Genomic DNA, 25,408 nt, shown 5'->3' on the forward strand with positions numbered 1-25,408 from the left:
AGTTTGTGAGATGAGTAAAATAATGCAAAACCCTAATTTTCAAAGATCTAATTTTTTAGGAATGATTTTGCATCAAATTTAAAATCACAAAGAACAGATCCTATGTATAATTTTGAGAAATTTCCAAAAATGTAAGAAAATCTGAAAAATTTGATAATTTTCTCTCAAAATTAATTTTTTATGAAAAATCATAAACAATTCATATAAAATTAAAATTTGATCCAAAAAATCTAAAATTTTTACTGAATCCTTCTAATATTTTTCTCGACCTGCAAAAAAAATTTGATGCCAAAATTCAAAGTAGTTTGTGAGATCTAATCAAAATAAGTAAAAACCCTAATTTTTAAAGATCCAATTTTTAGGGAAATATTTTGCATCAAAATTAAAATCACAAAGAATAGATCCTATGTATAATTATGAGAGATTTCCAAAAATATAAGAAAATCCAGAAAATTCTCTCATTTGCTCTCAAAATTAATTTTTTATGAAAAATCATAAAAAAATCATAGAAAATGAAAATGTGCTCCAAAAATTTTGAATTTTAGATTGAGATCTTCTGATACTTTCTTCAACCTGCAAAAAATATTTGGTGCAAAATTTCCAAGCCGTTTGTGAGATATGATCAAATCTCTCCAAGATCTTGATTTTGTGTCCAAAACCCTAGCTGCACAAGGTTATTCTCCAAATTGTTTTACATAACAGCAATATAGGGTTAGAAAAATCTGCAAAAAAATACAGATTTAACAAAAATCCATGTCCCACGGGTTGTTCCAAAATGTTTATGGTGAAAATGGATACAACAATGATGAAAGGCTAAATGAATTCAACCACAAAACCTTAGCCTAACAACAACAAAGATCCACCATAACATATGAAGATTACCTAAGACAATGCAAATCAAATGAAATCACAAAGATTATACCATCACATGTCCAATAGGGTTTTGATCTCCATTCTTCCTATCTCCATTGATCTTGCTTGATATATTTGCTCTCAGATTTTATATGTGCATAAGAGCTCAACAAAGAACGAAAATGTGGTTGAAAGTAGGCTTGATTGCATATACAAGTTCGAAAGCGTAGTTGGGGCTGAATGCATAGTGAGTGTAATCAATTGATTAGGATGCATAGATTGATTAGAATGATTGATTAGGATTGATAATGAAGGAAACATCTCCTTATATAGAAGACACTATAAGAAATGGAGGGATAAGATTGAGAGGTGTAAAAGATAAATGGTCGGTTATGATTAGAGGGTAGGTAAAAGAAATAATAAAATAATGAAAGGGGTAGGTAGTGTAGGAATTAAGAGATGAATGACATGTGTCATGGGTAGAAAAGGTTAATGAATTAATTAAATAAATAAAGATTCATTTAATTAATAGAAGAAGTGGGATCAATTAAATAAATAAGATATTTATTTAATTTAGGAAAAGGATAACTTAAATAAATAAAGGTATTTATTTAAATGAGAAATAAGGCTAGAAGAGGATAAATGAATTAATTAAATAAATTAAAAAAAAAAATTAATAGAAGAATTAGGATAAAGTAATTAAATAAATAAAATATTTATTTAATTAGACATGACAATTTTAGGTGTCTACAGGTTTCACTTTTGGATCTCATTCATGATTGGCTTTTCCTTTGTGTTGATTTGGTGAAGGCTCTCTTCCATGTGTATGGCTTTATGTGCTCTATTATAGTTGGATTGTACTGAGCATGTTATGACTATTTCTACATCATTTGTAAGCCTTAATGTTGTTGTATTATGTTCTTTGGATGTATGTTTCACCCTAAGGCCTAGATCATGGTTAGGGAGAGTGGGCTTCCATGAGTCTGTCGAGGTCATGAGGAATGGACTACTAGGATTCCTTGTGTTGTGGAACCGGGGTCTAGACCGTTTGGATAGCTCATTTGAGGTTATTTTTAATGATCAAGGGAGAAAATTATATAATTAATCATAGGTGGGTTAGGTAGTAGTAACTCATCTTAATAAGATAAGAATTATGTATGTGTTTCCCCATCTCATGGCTGGATTGCTAGTGCAGCCAAAGTGAGGTGGCAGATCTGGTAATTGGATAGACCGAACTCCTTTGATTTCCTCAAAGGTTGTGATGGTTCTGCATGTATATCACGGATGTCGAGACTAAGTTCCAGGATATCCTTTGATATCATGTGATGTTAGTCTTCCCTACATGTAAGTCCTAGTTCGTTAAACATTGATTTGTTGTGAACCCTCTAGAGGTCTTATGTTTATAATTGGATCTAACTTAGCTTTGTGTTGTGATGTGGCTCATTATTGTGGCTGTCATGTTGTGTCCCTTGGTTGTTAAGTGTCAGCCTAAGTCTTGAGTGTGAGTTGGAACCCCATGTCATCTCCTAGCACGGGGGGTGCTTCCTGTTTGGTTCCACATGGTTGGGTTGTTAAATGCCTTCTTCCATTGGGATGTTCTTCAAGGTCATTAGCATTTGTGGAATGGATTCTTGGATTCTTCATTATGTGGATATACTCATGGAGTTTATTTCTATGTATTTGGGAAAAGGAAACATTGTATCATGATGAATTGTATAGGTAAAAGAGATTATGTACCTTTGTATTATGTATCTTCATGTATTTGTAGTTGAGATTGAGAAGGGATGTGATGTAGTGGATTAGGAGATGTATTCATTGATCATATCTTGATGTATTGGATATTCATTATGTAATGAGAATATATGAGTTCTATGTGGAAAAGAAATGAGCTAGCATATATGTATTTGTGTTGCATTTGAATTCGTGAAATGGAAATTGTGATGTGTAATCCTATGGAATGAATGATAGAAAGAATAGTAATTGTGGTTATAGATCTTATTTGAGTAAATAGGAGTTACCTAGATGAAAAGGTTAAATATATCTATGATGCATTCATGATAGATGGTAGTAAGAGTGTTAGGAAAATTTGGTTAGTGATTCAGATGAATCTAAGTAATATAATGAGAAAGAGTTATGCATATGTGTTAGTATTTAACCTAGTTGCATGGAAAGTAAATGATTGGTTGAATATTAGAATTCGATGTTAGAATTGTGTCAAGTAGTGATGTTGAGATACCCTAGGGAATGGATATGATTGTAAGAGGTTATTTGGTGACATGTTAATGTTTAAATGAATTATCCCACTTGTGTAATATAGTTCTATGGTTATGTTCATGTTGGTTTATGTTATGTTGTAAATAGTTAATGTTGTATTTAATGTATGTTAATATTAACATAGAAGTACTGGATGAATTTAAAAAAATAAAAATTAATTCCATTTGCTACTAGATTTTAGATTATTTCTCTAGGGTATTTTGGCGGGCATTACAAAATTACTCCAATGTGGGTGCCTAATTCATAGCCACACCTTCCTGATGCTCCATAACTCTAGATGACTCTTCAGAGCTTCCAATGAATAGTTCCCAATGCATGACCCTTCATATCCCATTGTGGATGTAAAAAGGGGAGTAATTTGTCCATTTTAAATTACCCTTATCATCTTTACATGACCACCTCTTTAAAATGCAATTACAATTATCTATAAAGTACAAATATTTAATATTGTTTTGTCTCATATCCTTGGGAACATTTTCCAAGGAACATGGATACACATGAATGGCATAAGATTTACAAGGTTAATGTTACCTTATCTAACAAAGGTATGATAGAACAAATGTGACTTTGGTATTCTATGCATGGACTTTGACTCTACAAATAAGAAGGATTGCCCTTATTCATACTAGGCAACTTAGAATCTTGTCGGAATATGCAAGGAAGTAGTCTTCAAGCATGATAATCCTAATGAAAAAAGTATTGGGTGACATTCTTTGCAAAGAATGATTGTTCATAGTAGAAGTTATCTTAACATATCTAAGGAATTTATTTTTCCCAATAATGTTACAAGAGCATTCCACAAGCATGGAATACGAAAATAATGATCATTACCCATCATTTCGCTACTAATCATTTGCAAATATCCTCAAGTAGCATAGGAATATGACATAAGATGAATCAAGAAAAATAAAAAACACATTAACCAAACAAATCAACAACCATTTAGATCTTCTTGCCAAAAGATAGGTGCTTCAAATATGATGATGTTGGATAAGATGCTTATTGTAGGAAATATGTATTCATTAAGGAATGATATTGAGATTAAAATAGTTAAAGTTGTTTATGTAGTCAATCAGTTTAGACAATAGGCAAGTTTTGCAGTCATATTTTATTTCCAATTGTTTTTAAAGGTTAGTGTTTTGTGTAATGCTTTGTTCTTATTCAAGTGTCAAAGTTTAGGCAAATGACAATTTATTTTGGATGAGATAGTATATGCTTGGATTTGTTATGATGTTTGATTGTATGGTGAGATGATAGGGTATTTGATTTTCTTGATATTGTTCGATTTTTAAGATATTTAATTTTTTGGTTTTTTAAAATATGTCGTTTCTTTGTATTTTTTGATATATTTTTTTTCTAGATGTTTGGAACTTTTCTTCTTTTTTTTTTGGAATTTTGGAATATTTGAGTTTTTTTGGATATTTGGAATATTCATTTTTTTTGGATTTTATGGAATATTCAGTTTTTTTGGATTATGTGGAATAAGTGATTTCATGGAAGAAATATAAACCACTAATTGAGCTAAAAGACATATATTAGGATTTATTCCTAAGAAAGATGTAGTCACTTGGCCCAATATCTAGCAAGGCATGGAAATTTATGAATAGATGAATGGACTAGCTTTGATGGAAATGGATAGTTGAAGGATGAAGATAGCTTATTATGTTATCATATTAGATTTGACATTCCAAGGAATACATCACAATGGAATAACATGTCTTATCCATTCTAAGGGATTGGATATAGCTATGCACGTGATGACATGATGCATTAAATGGTATGCGGTCCAAATAAATGGACACTTTTTCCAAAAACATGTTTTAAAGTATATGACCCTAGTTTTGATTAAGATCAAGAGATGGATTTGGTTAGGATAAGTGAGATCAAAGGAAGGAGTGGATGATGGAGATAATAAATTGATAAGATAAGGGATATGGCTAGGCTGAAGGGTGTGGATAAGGTGAAGTAGATAGAATAATCTGATGCTTATGGAAATCCTTAGCTTTGTCAAGAACAAAGGTAGATGTAGATAAGGAATGAGGGATAATGGAGGATATGGTAGATAGGATAACATGGATGAAACTTGCCCCCAAGTATAGAGTACACGAGGATTATGAATTACACAAGATGCCTGTTTGCCAAGTTTTTATCACAGTGCTCTCCCAAGGCGCCACAAAATGTGGTTTTCACCATTGAATAAATTATTTCTCTTTATTTTATTTTTTTCATTTTTCAATTTTATTTTTTTTCAGATTTTTGGTATTTTTGGATATCAAACATTACACATATTTTGTAGGTTTTCATCATGATGATTTTTTTCGGAAGATAATGGATGCATTATAGGAGATGGAGATGGAGGAAATAATCAAGCATCTAATTCCTTGGATCATATCTGTTGAACATGTGCTACAATGGACAATGATTATTGGAGGTATGCTCATAGACATTAGGAGGATGACGGTAAAGGGAGATGAGATGGATAATAAGATGGAAAGAGGTAAGAATTTGTTGACAAATCAAATGTTAGTGTTCACCTAAGTTAATAATGTGATTTGTTATCACAACTCACATAACTATTACGAATGTGAGAATAATTATTTGCTTGAGTTTGTTAATGGTTTGTAATTTAATTGTTAAAACAACTCAATTTATATAAGGATGTTGTTTGTGTTGTTTCCTAAATAATAAGATTTAAGAATCCTATAAATATGTAAAGTGTATTGAATGAAAGTGCATGAGAAGAAACGTTGTATTCTCTTGTATTTAATTTTTGCTACTTCTATTATTCTGCCCGAAATTTCTATTATGCTATCAGAGCTTAGGATTTTGTTTCTGTATACTTTATATCTGCCCATGATGCAGTAAGAAGTGGGAATTGTTAGATCACTGTGATTGGGAATTTCTCATTGTTCACAGGAGATATCCTCTATTACCAGGCTGTGACTCCTCAATTGGTAGCCCTTCCTATGATTTGGCGGCATAAATTGAGATGTGCCATTCATATTATGGTCTGCAGTATTAGTTTCCGTAATTCTTTGTTTGAATAAATGATTTCCCATGTGATCATAGGCCCGTGAATTGATCTCAAGCAAGCGTGATCTGTATTGGCCAAATATTAGCCCATATTTGTTTTGTTTGATGAGTTTGTGGTCTACATCATTGGCTTGCCTATTTTAGCCCGTGTGGCAGTTGGAACAAATAAAATGCATCATTTTATTGGCACAAATAAGGCTCTAGTGATTCAAGTGTATGTCAGATAAAGAAAAACAGCTTGAGGATTTTTCTTTTGGCTTGCGTGGCTTCTGCAAATCGTGTTATAGATAACACATTGATCTATTATTTGTGGGTCGATTGGGCATCGAGCTCTTGTGCATTGAATCAACGACCTTGTGTGCTTTATTGGCATGTTTATATTGTTTAGAGCAGTGAGGATGGAGACTTGTTTATGATACTGAACTGAGTAATAAATCTGATTATGGGGTGCACGTCCTATGAAAAAAAGGTTAAAGTGCTGACCAATCTCATTTCCTAATTCTTGTACACATCACTAATTGGTTAGTCACGTATTTTAAAATACTTTTCTAGTTTCCATTGTTTGCCCGAGAAAAGTGTGTGTTATTCCATGGGAATTTGGTGGCAATTTTTGGTCTTCCTAGTGTCTAGAAGATTGAGCGTCTAATAAGTTTCATAATGATAGATTGTCATTTTATTGTCTCCAAGTGTCATTGAGTCAAGTTGTATTTGTAGGGCTTATTTTTATAAATTGTCAATTTGTTAAAGTGTAATAGTCAAGGTGCATTATCAGTTTAGCCCGACACATTTGATTAAAAGAGTAGTCATGGATAAATTAAGTTTCATTGAAAAATTTGAAGGTAGAGACTTTCATACATGGCAGATACAAATGCAGCTACACTTGATAGAAAAGGATCTTTGGGATGTTGTCAAACCAAACTCAGTCATACCAACTAATGCAAAGGAACTTGCAAAGTGGAATGTCAAAAATTAGAAAGCTTTGGTAACTATAGGTCTTGGCTTATCAAAAGCATATTTACACCATGCGGATTTTGCGAAGTCAACAAAAGAGATTTGGGAGGCATTAAACACGCTCTTCAGATTTGAAGCAGAAAATGCCAAGACAATATTAAAGAAGAGATTATATGGATTGAAGATGGAAAAAAGGTACAAAAATGGTAGATCATATTAGTAAGTTTCACTCTCTCCTATATCAGCTAGCTGGGATTAATGAGAAAGTAAAAGATGATGATGCCAAAACAATTCTTTTGAATAGTTTGCCTAAAAATATGTCTGGAATGTTGTTCACACTAAGCAAGGTAACCATTAGTCTTGAAGGAGTAATATCTACTCTACATGATCATAATGAAGACTCAAAATCTGAAGAATTCTTATTTGTACATAACAAAGCAGGCAAAGGAAAGTACAAATCTAAGAATATTCTTTCAAAAGGAAAAATCAAATATTTCTATTATAATGAAATAGGACACGTAATTTTGAATTGCAAGAAGAGGGCACAAGATCTACTAGATGATAACCTAGATCATCAAGCTTCATTAGATGAAGAAATAGATTGGAAAGAATATGCTAGTAATAAAGAGTTGTCATGTGCAAGTGATGAGGAATATGTGCTTTAAATAATTCAATACTAGAGGAAGGAGGCAACAGAGGAAGGAGGCAACAGAGGAAGAAGGACAATCAGTGTCCTTTCTTCAGTCACCAACGACGGGGTTGCTTATCAACTCTAGTGGAATTTCATTTTCTATAAGTGTGTTTCTATGTTTCTAATAATTAGAAATTTCACATAATGGGGGGGATGTAACATCAATATTCCATTTCTAGCTACAGTGAAAATTTCCTCTATTGTTGGAGATCAAGTGGCATGATAATCAACAATTGTTATATGTGGGTTATTTTCTTATGTAACCTCCTAGTGTAAAATATTGTATTGAAAAAAACCACTAGTGTAATGTAGTTCATGAATATTGAAAGGGTTTGTGGGAGGATCCATAAAACCACATGAGGTGAACAGATGAGTAGGTTCCTGTTCATGTCTAGGTTTGTGGTAAGCCTATGTGAAAACCATGAAAGGGTGATGGGAGATGCCTTTCATTTTGAATCAAGATCACGACCCACAAGAGTTGGGCTTACTACAGATGTAGGGTGTGAGTTCTTACCATGTTCACACTAAGGAGGGGAATGTTGGGAGATTAAATGTTAGTGTTCAAATTAATTAATAATGTGAGTTGTTATCACAACTCACATAACTATTACGGATGTGAGAATACTTATTTGTTAGTTTGTCAGTGGTTTGTAACTGAGTTGTTAAAAAAACTCAATTTATTTAGGGATGTCATTTGTGTTGTTTCCCAAATAATAGGATTTAAGAATCCTATAATTTTATGTAAAGTGTATTGAATGAAAGTGCATGAGAAGAAACGTTGTATTCTCTTATATTTAATTTTTGCTACTTCTATTATTTTGCCTCAAATTTCTATTAGAATTTATGCAAAGGATTAGATGATAGGGATGAAAGTGTTGAAGACTATTGTGTTGTCATGGATGCCTCATGTGGCATTTTCATTTATGTCAACCCTCACTGTTGTGTTGTCATTGATATCTCATTTGCAGTTTTGTGTTGAGATCTTGCCAAATTTGTGATGTAGTCCATAGTTGGACGTCAACACTCTACTTGGTGTTGATGTCTATACTCTGTGTGTTGTATTGTCATTTATACTTGCACTTGTATGATGATGCTTATGATTATGGTGTTGTGTTATGTTAATATTAGTGATGATTCTGAAGTTCGTGATTGGATGTCATGACTTGTTATATTAAGATGAGGATTATAAGCATTAAGATGAGGATTAGAAGCATTAAGATGAGCATTATAAGTATTAAGATGAGGATTATATGGTGATGAAGTGGATATGATGCTCACAAGCTTGTGAATTCTATAAGGTGTTGTTGCTCTGGAGTGAGAAAATGGTGCAACAATGATTTTCTAGTCTCTGCACATTGGTGAAGTGTGAAAATACAAGAAGGTGTTTTGAAGATTTTCTTGGAGAATGCTTCGCATTCCTCCACAATTATATATATGGTCTTGTAGTTTGGGAATCATCTTTTATATGCTATACATGATACACTCATATCTTTTTAGGTCTTTTATGTGTTGTGGATATTACACTCCTATATTTTTAGGTCTTTGGTGTTGTTACAAAAGTTTTTGGTAAATGGAGCATGTTATTGATTTGGTTGCTTGTCAAGGCTGGTTCGAAAAATTCTCCTCATTTATTTGCATTGTTGTTTCTACTACTATGCCTTGGTGGATGTGATTACATTATCTGTGCAGTGTCTTAATTCAGAGTTTAGGTGATGAAATGTACCACAAGTATGTTTGACAATGTTTTATCTCATGTTTGTGTTTTCTGGCCTTCAGGGTATAAAGAACTTTGTATCTGTTTGGTTGTGCCAACTTGTTTTGGCATGAAAATATGAAATAAGTGTAGGAAATTATTTTTGAATGTTCAATGAATGTCTCTATGTGGTCCACATGATAGTGGTTGATCACTTTGGTGCCACATATTGTATGGAGTTGGTTTTCAAGGTGATTTGTGGTTGTTTGATCGACATAGTCTTTTTTCTTTCTTGCATTATTCATTTGAGGGTCTCTGCCAACATTGGAGGTTGTGATGAGGTATATTTGAGCACTACTGTGTCTCAATGTGAGTCGCATTGTGTAAATTCATTTGGAAGTAGTGTTTCTGGGCCGATTGGTAAAGTGCTACATGTTTCATCTACACGTTATGTTGTTGATGAATTGGGAAGATGTGTGCTGATATGCTTGATGTTTGGGGCTACATAGAAAGATGTAATAATTTGTTTTAGTTCCATTTTATCTCTTGGTTTGGACCGCTTTCACAACAAATATGTTTTGAGGCTGACTTTTTAGGGTCATTGCTTGTCTCCTATTATGGCCAACCTAATTAGATATTTTCTTTGCTTACTGAAGATATATATAGAACTTCAAATTAGTTGTAAGCATGGATTGAGAGGTACATAGTGTGGTGCAATAAAAGTGTGTGGTGGAGGTTTTTAAGATGAAATTCCTAATGCTTTCTTGAGGCAATGAGTCAAAGACAACTACATTTTAAGAAGATTATTATACGATGTGAGTTGAACGCTTATTCATTGTAATTTAAATTACCATGTATTATGCTTTGAGATTCTCTTCAGTAGGTCCTTGTATCTTTCTCTAAGGTAGTGAATCTATTTTTCAATTCCTTCAAGGAGTAGTATGCTTCCTTAGGTAGTGTCTTAAAAAAAATTATAATCTTGTTCTTATTAGTGAGGATTTTCTCACCATGGTTTTTCCCTTGTTGTGTTTTCCATGTAAATCTAGTGTTCTCTTGTGCATTGGTGTTAATTCTTTTATTTTTTATTATTACTAATTTATTAAGAGTTTTTGAATTGTACTTAAAGGTTTAAATTTTGAAGAGACTGATTTAGCCCCCCAGTCTCTAGGTGTGTTCAACAATTGAGTATCAGATCTAGGTTCCTTAGAAGTAGCTTAATCGCTCAAGGGGGGTTTGGGATGGCACAAGATGGATCTCACAAGGCACCTATGTTTAATGGAACAAACTAAATTTTTTGGAAAGTAAGAATGGAAACATATATGACCACTTTAGGGTTAGGTGTTTGGAACTTAGTCAAGGATGGTTATACAACTCTTGCTCTTCCTCCAACATATTCGATTGAGATTAGGTTATATGAAAACAATAACAAAGCAAGGAATGCAATATTGAGTGGGTTAGAAAATTCAAAACTTGTGAAGGTAGTGCACCACAATACTACTAAGGAGATTTGGGAAAAGGTTAAAAACATTTATGAAGGAGATGATAAAGTAAAGAAAACTAAAATGCAAAACTTCAAGTGCAAATTTGAGGATTTGAGGATGTCAGACGATGGAGATTTTGCTAGTTATATGATGCAGATGGATGAAGTGGTAAATGACACCAAAGGTATAAGTGAAGAATTTAAAGATGACGTTGTGAAAAAAATACTTAGGTCTCTTTCTAAATTTTATAGTCATAAGTAATCTACTATTGAGGAAAGTAAGGACTTGGATAAATATTCAATGGATCAACTATATGATGCTATCTTTGCCTTTGAGATGAGAGAGTTTGACAAAGATGCTCCAAATAAGGAAGTAGCATTGAAAGTTAGTAAGAGGGTTGATGATGAAGGTATTAATTAGGTTGATGGCTTTGACAAAGTAGAAGCAAACTTGTGAGAAGATTGAAGAATGACACTGACAAGTAAAAAGGTAAGTTACCTTTCAAATGTTCTAAATGTGGGAGAATTGGTCTTTTTTCCTCGAAATATACTTTTAGAGAATCAAAATATAGAAATAAAAGAGAGAAGTTCAAAAAAAGTCTTTTTTCCAAGGAGAGAAACTATTTTTTAGAAGATGAGGACAATGATTATTTAAATGATTATTTAACACTCCTCATGGCTTTGAAAGTTGGTGGAAAAGGGTGATATTGAAAAATTTAGGAAATTCGATACTTTGTAAGTTGACAAAGATGATGAAATTCAATGATTGTATGGTCCACCTTCCATGAAAAATAAGAGGAAAATGATTGGGTGATTGATAGTGGTTGTTCCCATCACATGACTAGTGACAAAGGGAAATTCATCAACCTTAAGAAGTGGAATGGAGGATTGGCCAAGTTTGGTGATGAGGGATCGACACTAATCTATGGAAAGTGTACTGTAGCAATTGATTGAAAGAACAAGACAAATAATTTTATTTATGTTAAATGAATAAAACACAATATTCTCGGTGTTAGTTAAATGTGAGACAAAGGATATAATTTTGAATTTCATGAAAAAGGTTGTGAAATTAGAAAGGGGAAATTGAGAACACTAGCTACAGAGGGAACTAGGATTGATGGGAATGTTAATCACATAAAGGGGGTTAGTAGAAGAGGCCATCTAATGGCACAAACTAGTGAAATTTAGCTATGGATAAAAAAGGATGGGTCACATAAACTTTGGACAACATGGTGATGATCAAATCTTCACAAACGATAAGAGACATGCCAAGGATCATCAAGCCTACAAGCATATTATGCAAGGGATGTCAGATTGGGAAGCAAACAACAGAAAGATTTAATAACAAAGAGTACTCTTCCCAAAAATATTTGGATCTAATACATATTGACTTGTGCGAACCTACCAAGACAAAGGGTCTCAATGGTGAAAGATAATTTATGTTTCTTATTGATGATTATTTAGGATGACATGGGTTACATTTTTTAAATAAAAATCATAAGCTCTAGATAAGTTTATAGTTTTCAAATCTATGGTTGAGAATGAAGTAGATGATAAGATAAAATGTTTAAAACCTTATATAAGACGTGAGTTTACTTCAAATGAGTTTGAAAAGTTTTGTGAAGACCACAGAATTAGGAGACACTTGATTTCTCCTAGGACCCCTCCGTAGAATGGGCTAGTAGAAAGAAAGAATAGAAAAATCTAAGACACGACAAGGAAAATGTTAAAGGAAGCTAATATGTATAATATGTATTGGAAAGAAGTAATTCATACTATTGTCGATATTCTTGATAAATTATAATTAAGGGTTAATATCTCTAAGACCCCTCATGAGATTTGGTGTAGAAGACCTGCTATTGTCAGGTATTTTGGGATTTTTGGTTGCAAATGTTATATCAAGAGAGATGAAGAACGCTTGGGAAATTTTGAATTAATATGTGATGAAGGGATCTTCCTTGGTTACTCAACCAGAAGCAAGGCCTATATATGCTACGACAAGAGACCGAGGAGGATAGCCAAAAACAAAAAATGTTAATGTAGATGAAGAATTAAATAAAATCACACAAAAACCTAAGGACTATGGATTAAAAGTACCTCACTACATAGAAGAAGAATAAGAAGAAGAGACATAATAAAAAACAATATTAGAGAAGGGCCCTAAGATTCTAGCCACTTATGTTCAAAAGAATCATTTAGAAGATCATATTATAGGTGAGAATAATGAAGGTGTACACACTAGGAGAAAACTTGCAAAACAAAGTGAGCAAGTGAATTTTTGTCTCTTATAAAAGATAGAGCACAAGACCTTTGTTAATGCCAACAAGCATTGTAATGCCCACCAAAATACCCCAGAGAAATATAACTAAATACACACTAATTTAATTTAATTTTTTTTTACAATACAACACATAACATCACTTAAGCAATGCAACGAGAACACTTCAACATCTAAGTGTTATGAACATAGAACAATTCACTCAAACTATTTAACAATTACGCAAGCGGAATATAATAAATCATTACTACTAACTCCCTAGGGTATCCCAATGCCATTACTTAATCTACCTACATAAAAAATAAACATTTACTTTCTTCCAGATCAATACCTAATAATCTTAATCAGTTTACAAGCATAGGTGCAACATAGTCAATACATAACACTCATGATATGCAACCTACTTAATCATTCACTTAATATAAGATTCTATCTTTCAATGCATAGCTATTTCCCTTTTTCTCTTAGGTTCATTTTATACACCAAGTCCAAATGTTCTTATTACCAGTAACCAACCTTTGACTATAAAGATCACCATTCACATACCAAGATTAAACCTTACATTGCATTAACATAGTTTCCATTTATAATTAATTTCTGCATAATCATTTATGATTTTATGCTCCTAGCATGCCTATTACTTAATCATGATTCTTAAAGTACATAAGGCAATAATCACAAAGTCTTCCTAAACATTTAATCCATAGCTCATTTAATACTCATAAAATCTCTTACACTATATCAATTAATCAACAACATCTTATCATAATTTAAGTAACCACACAAATTCAACTCAACACAAACTAAGATAAAATATCCTAAATCCATAACAACTAATATCATCCACCAAATGTAGTCAAAATCTTAAACCATAACATATGATACATTCTAATCCTTTCCTATAAGACAAGAATTCATTTTACCGTCTACCCACACACATACTAGCGATTCCCACTAATAAGATTAGTAATTCATTCACTAAGAACATTCATTAAATATTTTCATAAGGACCATTCAATTGCATCCCAAGCATTATAAGATTTCAATCCTACCAATAGATCATTGGCTAAGAAGTATGATAAACATGTCCTAAGATATCTTCTAATATTGCTCATACTCGTACATCCTACCATCATCATAAACTTTATACTATTTCCTTTTAACATGGCTCATCAAGAATACAAATTGTGTCATTTAATTCCAAACCATAATACTTATCCCTATCTCCTGCATCCCTTTCATTTAATATAAAAATGTGTTACAATTCAACTCAAGGTTCATCATTACAATCATTGACTATAACCAAGACCTATCACTATAACTAAAACAACATAATAATTTCTCATAAGCATGATTTATTTTACAACCATTACATGATAATTTCATTAGATAAATCACGTCATCATTTACATACTTGCTACTAATATTATCCATGAACTATCTGAAGAAGCATCATCATCCACACAAGAAGAATCCAAAGATAGGAACATCCCAATGGTTAAAAAGCACCAACCACCCAACCATGTGGAACCAAAACATTCACCCCCCCGTGCTAGGAGATGACACAAGGTCCCAACACACACTCTACATCTAGGTTGACACTTAAAAACCAAAGAGATTAAACAATACAAGGACACTCAAGAAATAACCAATCACAAGAAAGCACAGATAGAAAACTCCCAGAGGCACTCAAATCAACAAGGCATCAATAAATCTCAAGCAAAGGACACATGTAGGAGTGGAGTGTCATCACATGCTATCCTCCCCCATAATATTTCCAACACAACTCTTCATGACATAACCCCGATAGACATGTGGAGCCATTTCTACCCATGAGAGAATCAAGGGAGTTTTGACTTACCATCTTAACGGCCTTCTCATGCTTATCCTAAAACATCCTCCATAGGAATAAGCCATGATGCTCAAAAATATTCATTATCTTGTTTAAATGAGTTCTAAATACCCATCCCAATTAATTCATTATTAATGTTATCACTTGTTTAAACAAAGGAAAACCCCCATGTGCCCTGGCAGTCTAGGCGAAAATCTTATCAACTTAAGTGCCTATCTCTCATGACTTCGGTCATCACATGAAAGCCCACTCCCCCTATCATGCTCCAAAACAACAATAGAAAATAGGCTCCAATTCAAATTACAAGAAGAGATCCATAACTTCATCATGCATCCCAACAACACATAAACATACAAGGAAAACCATAGCTAAAGAGCATAAAGGGCTTAAATCCATTACAATGCAAAATGAGCCTCAATGTGAAAATCCATAGAATATCAAATATGAGGTGTTCCATCAATAATACATATCAATTTTGTTGTCTCCATAGCAATACCATCGTGTTCTCTCCACATCAATATCTCAATATCAGGAAAACTCAAATCTTTAACAATAAATAAGTCAAGAATGATACAGCATAGAAAAACGTAAAATCGCATCAAACTGATAAATAACAGCAACTGAAAACGTTTGCAAAAACCCCAAAAATCCTCTAGAATGAAACCAAACTCAAGAATCTAAATCTGACTAGCAAAACAGTAAAAACACCAAAGACAGGCAGAACACCGCATACACCGCGCAGAACAACACTTTCACATTGAAGTTTAGCGCTTTTATATTGCAAATTAGCACCTATATTAATAGTTTAGTGCTTGAGACAACACTTTTACACAAAAGACAATGCATAAATATCGAAGAGCAACGCGGATGCAACACAAGACAGCGCAAATACATGAAAGGACAACACAAATACAATGAAGATTAGCGCATATACATAATCAACGGTTTTACATAAAAAGGACGAAAAAACAAAAAACTTTTGGCAGAGATTAAAAATCAAACTTAAAACATTAAGCTTCGAAAAATATATACACAGAGTCGCCCAGAACTATAGATTAAAAGGGCATAAATGAAATAAACAATAAACATCTATAAACCAAGATTTAATCGAAACTCCATTCATGACACAAACTCAGAAAAAAACTAGATTAATCCCAGAAATATAAATATTTCCCACAAACTATAGAATAAAACTTTATAACGAATCTATATATTTCCTTCCAAACCATACAAACTATTTTTCCAAAGCTCACACATTCAATCTACAGACGCGGAGCATACAGAAAACTGTAAAACAAAATACAAAAAGGAGAATACATCACCAACCTGCAACCCATATGATGGGAAGAAGCTGAAGAAGAGCTCCCCAAATCCAAAAGCCAAATCAACAAGCTCCAACAACAATCCAAGCCAAAAACCAAAGGAAAATCTTGCAAAGAAAATTTTTCAAAAAAAGAAGCCAACCCCAAAAAACTTCACGAAAATGAAAATAAAAAGCCAAACAATAACCAAAACCCTAGCCTCTACAATAGCCAATCAAAATATTCGATTCTATAATATATTTTATCAACCCTACCATATAATATAATTTTTCCTCCCTTTTCGAATTCAACCAATAAGAGAAGAGGGTAAGTGAGAAAAATATAAATCATGTTTTTACAATTAGGTGGGAATATTTTTTTATTTTTATTTTAAAGTGTATTTATACAACCCACTAAACATTAAAGTCAAACAAATAAATAAAACATGAGCCACAATTAAATAAATCAAATGGGTAAATTAAATTAAATAAACCAAGGGCTCATAAATGAATTAAAGAACCAAATAAACATTAAATATCAAATAAATATTAAACCATAGATGATTAAATAAATAAATAAACAATTAAATACCAATAAAAGGTCAAACCACAAGTATCAAATAAATATAAAACCACAACATAAGCTTAACAATAAATATTAAATCGTCATTAAATATCCAATAATTAAATACCCAAAAAGGCAAGAATCCGATAAATTAAATTAAACGTTAGACAGTCAAATAATCAAATCACTATTAATCAAAATAATTAAAATAAACATTATTAACTACTTAATCTCACATCAATAATCAAATAATCACTCCCAGCATAATAGAATTAACCAACCAATACTAACATACTCATAACACAGAAGAAACCAAACTTACTAACTGACATGGTGACTTGCGCCAAGATGTTGATGACTCACAATGAACAACTTAGACCTAGAGTATGTGAGGGGAACTTCTGTCAACTCCGAACCACATACCATTGGGATTTAAAGACACGCTCAGACTTGTGGATCCAGGTGGAGCCGATGTCTAGTACTTGCAAATCCTACATCCACAAAGCGACGATATGACATATGCATATATATTATAACAGACAAGGGTTAGAGAATCGCAACGACACATCCTGCTCACAATGAGTGATGTGGCATTGTCTTTATCTCGAAGACAGTCATACAATAATCAAACACACCATAAGATCAACTCATCATAGATAATCATTAAATATGGTCAGTACATCAAAACATCATCACGTCCATGATTAGTATCAGTCATGATTATAATACGACATGTAAAATCCATCAATAATATGAACATGTATATGATCCACCAATACTTTTGCTCATCAAATCACATGATCAATATAATATTTCGTTAATCTATCACACAATAAGTGTATAGTGTCTAAGAAAACACATGATCAATAATGATAGTATCAACATCATTTAAATCATCCAAAGTAGTCTATGCACAATAATGTCTATCACGCATGAATTAAAAGTCAGCTCTAGTCAAAACAAGTCAAGTCAAGGGTGGACACTACATCCTCCCCCCCCTTAGACTCGACTTACTCCTAGAAGTCGTAAGAGTTAGGGTGACAACTAGCACACATAAATCAAAAAGCTCATTTTAACACAAACATATTATAATATTTTCTAACTCAAGAAAGATAATGACAACTAAATTTCCTCCTTATGCTTCAATTATTCAAAATAAACATGTTACACAAGAGGTAAATGAAGCACCAACTCCTATTAATTACGATATGTACACTAAATTGTTAAGATTCTTACAAGGGAACTTCACTTTAACCATACTTGCAATACAAAATTGTAACTTTAGTCATTGAGTTAAGCATCAATAAACATAAATCACTATATTTCACACCAATATTCATAGTAACACACCTTCAACATCTAGTTGCATGCAAATAGAGAGAGAGAGATATACATTTTACACAATATCTTACACATATGCACATATTATATTGTTGAATAAATCATTTCATAAGTCTAAATGAGGGAAAAAATTCTCAGAAATAAGCCTCCTCTAGTTAAATATATTCAAGACATCACACGATAACCAAGCATGTATAACCTATTTATTAAAAGAACAAGTTTCATGGCATTCAAATGCCCTAATTTTCACCATGTTTCCATTACGCTACTCTTTATACAAACATAAGATGCAATCCTTATCCAATCAAATCATTCTAGGGCATCCTTAATCTATTATTTGTACACAAAGGATTTTGAAGGCAAGAAATCAATAATTGCTTTTTTATTTAACTATTCCATAAATTTCGGACTTCACAATTCCAAGGCACTTCTATCTACTGTAAAATTCAGAAAGTTACAAATAAATTTCATCTTATTAACACCTTTCATTTACTCAGCTAATATCAACATTATCTAATTGTTTGCTTAGTCTAGTGCACTTTTCCGCGATGTCCTCCCTCGCACATACTATTAGAGGTTCAAAATGAACATGATAGAGACAACACTTGGCTCAAGATATGGGCCCACAATACATTGACACTCAAAATGACCACCACAGACAACAAAAGAGGAGGTTAAGGAAATATCCTCAAATCGATAAATTAAACTAAAAGAGAAGAAAATTTGTCGACAAAATCAATCAAGAAATTTAAGTGTGACAAGTGCCACCACAAGGGCAAAATAAAAGAAAGAAGAGCTTAGTGGTCATCCCAAGAGTAAATAAATCTCAAAAATGCACATTAATCCTGACGACACATCACACAAATCATAAATTAACTCAAGGCAAAGTATACGATTCATGCAACCCACATTACGAGGTGACCAACATTAGTCACACCAAAGGGAGTAACTGCTACACAACATCCAAGGGTGAAATGCCTTGAATGTGTTAGAGAGTGCACAACATATATTTAAGACTTTTATTTTATCCATATGTTCGTATTCTTTTCATTATTTTTAATGCATTACAATAATTTCAAAAAAAAAATCTAGACAATTATCCTTTATGAAAGTTGGCATAGGAAGGAAGAGACACATGCACAAGGAATATACTCATACCATGACTAATGTTCAAGATATATAATCTGTACCATGATCATATTTACCCAGTTATAATAGAAATAGAGGTTAGAGCTTCAATTAATCACTTGATAGTAGGCTATAACATGCATCATTTTCATTAATGCACAACTAATAACCTATAGAAGATTAGAATGTCCTTCATAAGGTCCTTAAGCAATTTAATCAATCATATATTTAAACAAGCAAAATAGGTCTCAATACTAAAGCCAAAGTTTAATATCAATTTCTACTCTCACCAATAATAATCTTCTAACATACTTCTAGTTATCTAAATTAGGAATATCTCAGTCCTACTTCCAGAAATTTGTTTTCTTTTCATCTAATGTCACTTAAATTCTAAGAATACATGCATCTTTTTAAACTCACTTCATATCATTACTTGATTATTATCATTCATAGGCTATGTATTTTTGACATTTCAAGAAAAATTGACATCTAGAATCCCAACACAATTTCATATAATTTATTATCATTTTATCTCATTAGAACTCGCTAAGGAAGCACTTCTTAAAATTCAAACAAGGAAATGATATAGTAACGTTTCTTAATTTATCCATCTAGTTAAGAGAAATATTTATTCAATGCCATACAACTCCTACACAAAGCTAAAACTTGTATCTTGCCAAACCAAATAAAGACACAGTGGTATCATTTCGATTTCTACATATGCAATGCACCAATCCTTGCTTCAATACACATATTTATCTCCCTTTAGTTTTGCTATACATGTCCTATTTAATGATGGGATATTCTATTTAATCAATTCTTCCCTTTAAAGAACAAGGATCATGAATGCAATACCTAAATCTCAGTCTTCAATGCAAATTAATTTCATCTAATGTTCCCTTTAATTTATACGAGGCATATTCATCAATCATTATTTAATCCTTTTACTTATATCAATAACCCCCAAGTATTTGAATATTTTACCCCAAAGAGAGAAGAGGAAGGAAGGGGTATTACCACACAAATCAATACACGCAAATTTATGCAAATCGGTTTGAATTCCCTAGTCATGCCAAATACAACTACTACTTTTAAAGGTATGCAATTTCAACTTCCATAAGATCTCCTACCAATACAAGTGCAACTAGCAATCCCAAATCCTTTGATAGCTATGATTTCCTCAAACAATCTTTTATTACAAACAAAATCACACATATACCGAAACAACCAATAGTTCTATGGGGTAACCATTATATTACCAACTAATTCCCTTACATTTCACATAGGAGATTAAAATAAGGAAAATGGTATTATTAAGCTAATTTTATTATGCACCACATACAATTTCTTCGATTTTCACATTATGATCTATACTAAATTATTCCTTAATGCATAATACAAACACTTCATCTTTCTATTCATAGGAAGATCAACATAACAAACTAATTTTATGATCATAGCATTAGTTGAGAGGATAAACACATTCTTTTCTCATTCTACAACATAATTAATTATGTATAAGGAGAGCATCCCAAATCATTCAAATAAGCACTAGAAATTTTACAGAGCAAGTAAGAACATATAGACACTTCTCTTATTCTAGAGACATGCATATGGAATAAATACACACTATACTTAAAATTATTATTCCTAAAAGGAATTAGAGAGAAACACAAGGCATAGATATCTAAGATTACCAAAATTCTAATAACACTTTTTCTAACACAAATCTCAAAGAGTAACTTGATCCAAAGGAACATCAAGGCACATTCAAAAGACTAAAAGCAACATACATAACCAGAGATCCCAACATTGCAACATATGCTATGTACCAAATGTAATGCCCACCAAAATACCCTAGAGAAATACAACTAAATACACACTTCTTTTTTTTAATTTTTTTACAATACAAAACATAACATCACTTAAGAAATGCAACGAGCACACTTCAGCATCTAAGTGTTATGAACATAGAACAATTCACTCAAACTATTTAACAATTACACCAGTGGAATATAATAAATAATTACTACTAACTCCCTAGGGTATCCCAACCCCATTACTTAATCTACCTACATTAGAAATAAACATTTACTTTCTTCCAGTTCAATACCTAATAATCTTAATCATTTTACAATCATAGGTGCAAAATAGTCAATACCTAACACTCGTGATATGCAGCCTACTTAATCATTCACTTAATATAAGATTCTATCTTTCAATGCATAGCTATTTCCCTTTTTCTCTTAGGTTCATTTTATACACCAAGTCCAAATGTTCCTATTACCATTAACCAACCTTTGACTATGAAGATCACCATTCACATACCAAGATTAACCCTTACATTGCATTAACATAGTTTCCATTTATAATTAATTTCTGCATAATCATTTATGATTTTATGCTCCTAGCATGCCTATTACTTAATCATGATTCTTAAAGTACATAAGGCAATAATCACAAAGTCTTCCTAAACATTTAATCCATAGCTCATTTAATACTCATAAAATCTCTTACACTATATCAATTAATCAACAACATCTTATCATAATTTAAGTAACCAAACAAATTCAACTCAACACAAACTAAGATACAATATCCTAAATCCATAAAAACTAATAGGATCCACCAAATGGAGTCATAATCTTAAACCATAACATATGATACATTCTAATCCTTTCCTATAAGACAAGCATTCATTTTACCGTCTACCCACACACATACTAGCAATTCCCACTAATAATATTAGTAATTCATTCACTAAGAACATCCGTACAATATTTTCATAAGGATAATTCATTTACATCCCAAGCATTATAAGATTTCAATCCTACCAGTAGATCACTGACTACGAAGTATGATACTATAAGTTCAAATTCTTCAATCACAAAACATAAACATGTCCTAAGATATCTTCCAATATTGCTCATACTCATACATCATACCAACATCATAACATTTATACTATTTCCTTTTAACATGGCTCATCAAGAATACAAATTGCGTCATTTAATTCCAAACCATAATAATTATCCCCATCTCCTTCATCCCTTTCATTTAATATACAAATGTGTTACAATTCAACTCAAGGTTTATCATTACAATCATTGACTATAACCAAGAGTCATCACTATAACTAGAACAACATAATCATTTCTCATAAGCATGATTTATTTTACAACCATCACATGATACTTTCATTACATAAATCACGTCATCATTTACATACTTGCTACTAATATTATCCATGAACTATCTGAAGAAGCATCCTCATCTGTGCAAGAAGAATCCAAAGAGAGGAACATCCCAATGGTTAAAAAGCACCAAGCACTCGACCATGTGGAACCAAAGGAACCACTCCCCATGCTAGGAGATGACACAAGGTCCCAACACACACTCTAAATCTAGGTTGACACTTAAAAACCAAAGAGATTAAACAATACAAGGACACCTAAGCAAGAACCAATCACAAGAAAACACAAACATAAAACTCCTAGAGCCGCAAAAATCAACAAGGCATCAATACATCTCAAGCAAAGGACACATGTAGGAGCAGAGTGTCATCACATGATATCCTCCTCCATAATATTGCCAACACAACTCTTCACGACATAACCCCTATAGACATGTGGAGGCATTTCTACCCATGAGAGAATCAAGGGAGGTTTGACTTACCGTCTTCACGACCTTCTCATGCTTATCCTAAAACATCCTCCCTACGAATAAGCCATGAGGCTCAAAACTATTCATTAACTTGTTTAAATGAGTTCTAAATACCCATCCCAATTAATTAATTATTAATGTTATCACTTGTTTAAACAAAGGAAAACCCCCATGTGCCCTGGAAGTCTAGGCATAAAGCTTATCAACTTAACCGCCTATCTCTCGTGACTCTGGTCATCACATGAAATCCCACTCCCCCTATCATGCTCCAAAACAACAATAGAAAAGAGACTCCAATTCAAATTCCAAGAAGAGATCTGTAACTTCATCATGCAACCCAACAACACATAAACATACAAGGAAAACCATAGCTAAAGAGCACAAAGGGCTTAAATCCATTACAATGCAAAATGAGCCTCAATGTGGAAATCCATAGGATATCAAAAATGAAGTGTTCCATCAATAATACATATCAATTTTGTTGTCTCCACAACAAGACCGTCTTGTTGTCTACACAACAATATCTCAATTTCAAGAAAACTCAAATCTTCAACAATAAATAAGTCAAGAATGATACAGCATAGAAAAACATAAAATCGCATCAAACTGATAAATAACAACAACTAGAAAATGTCTACAAAAACCCCAAAAAGCCTCTGGAATGAAACCAAACTCAAGAATCCAAATCTGACTGGCAAAATAGTGAAAACACCAAAGACAGGCAGGACAATGCATACACCGCGCAGAACAGCGCTTTCACATTGAAGTTTAGCACTTTTATATTGCAGATTAGCGCCTGTATTAATAGTTTAGCGCCTGAGCCATCGCTTTTACACAAAAGATAGTGCATAAACATGAAAGAAGAAAGTGAATGCAACAAAAGACAACGTAAATACATGAAAGGACAGTGCAAATACAACGAAGATCAGTGCATATATAGAATCAGCGGTTTTACATAAAAAGGATAGAAAAACACAGAACTTTTGACAAAGATTAAAAATTAAACTTAAAACATTAAGCTTCGAAAATAATATACATGGATTCACCCAGAACAATAGATTAAAAGGGCACAAATGAAATAAACAATAAACATTTGAAAACCAAGATTTAATCGAAACTCCATTCACGAGACAAACTTAGAAAAACACCAGATCAATCCTAGAAATATAAATATTTCTGACAAACTATAGAATAAAACTTTATAATGAATCTATATATTTCCTTCCAAACCATACAAATTATAAATTTATTTTCCAAAGCTCACACATTCATTCTGCAGACATGGAGCATACAGGAAATTGTAAAACAAAATACAAAAAGGAGAATACATCACCAACCTGCAACCTATGTGATGGGAAGAAGCTGAAGAAGAGCTCCCCAAATCCAAAAGCCAAATCAACAAGCTCCAGCAACAATCCAAGCCAAAAACCAAAGCAAAATCTTGGAGAGAAAATTTTTCAAAAAAAGAAGCCAACCCCCAAAAACTTCACGGAAATGAAAATAAAAAGCCAAACAATAACCAAAACCCTAGCCTCTACAACAGCCAATCAAAATATTCGATTCTATAATATATTTTACCAACCCTACCATATAATATAATTTTACCTCCCTTTTCGAATTCAACCAATAAGAGAAGAGGGTAGGTAAGAAAAATATACATCGTGTTTTTACAATTAGGTGGGAATATTTTATTTAATTTTATTTTAAAGTGTATTTATACAACCCACTAAACATAAAAGTCAAAAAAATTAAAAAAACATGAGACACAATGAAATAAATCAAATAGAGAAATTAAATTAAATAAACCAAGGGCTCATAAATGAATTAAAGAACCAAATAAACATTAAATATCAAATAAATAAACAATTAAATACCAATAAAAGGTCAAACCACAAGTATCAAATAAATATAAAACCATAACATAAGCTTAACAATAATTATTAAATCATCATTAAATATCCAATAATTAAATACCCAAAAAGGCAAGAATCTAATAAATTAAATTAAACGTAGTCAAATAATCAGATCGCTATTAATCAAAATAATTAAAATAAATATTATTAACTACTTAATCTCGCATCAATAATCAAATAATCACTCTCAGCATAATAGAATTAACCAACCAATAATAACATACTCACAACACAAAAGAAACCAAACTTACTAACTAACATGGCGACTAGTGCCAAGACGCTGACGACTCCCAGTGAATAGCTTAGACCTAGAGTGTGTGAGGGGAACTTGTGTCAACTCCAAACCACATACCATTGGGATTTAAAGACACGCTCAGACCTGTGGAGCCAGGTG

This window comes from Cryptomeria japonica, chromosome 3 (assembly GCF_030272615.1).
Source record: "Cryptomeria japonica chromosome 3, Sugi_1.0, whole genome shotgun sequence".
Lineage (NCBI taxonomy): Eukaryota > Viridiplantae > Streptophyta > Pinopsida > Cupressales > Cupressaceae > Cryptomeria > Cryptomeria japonica.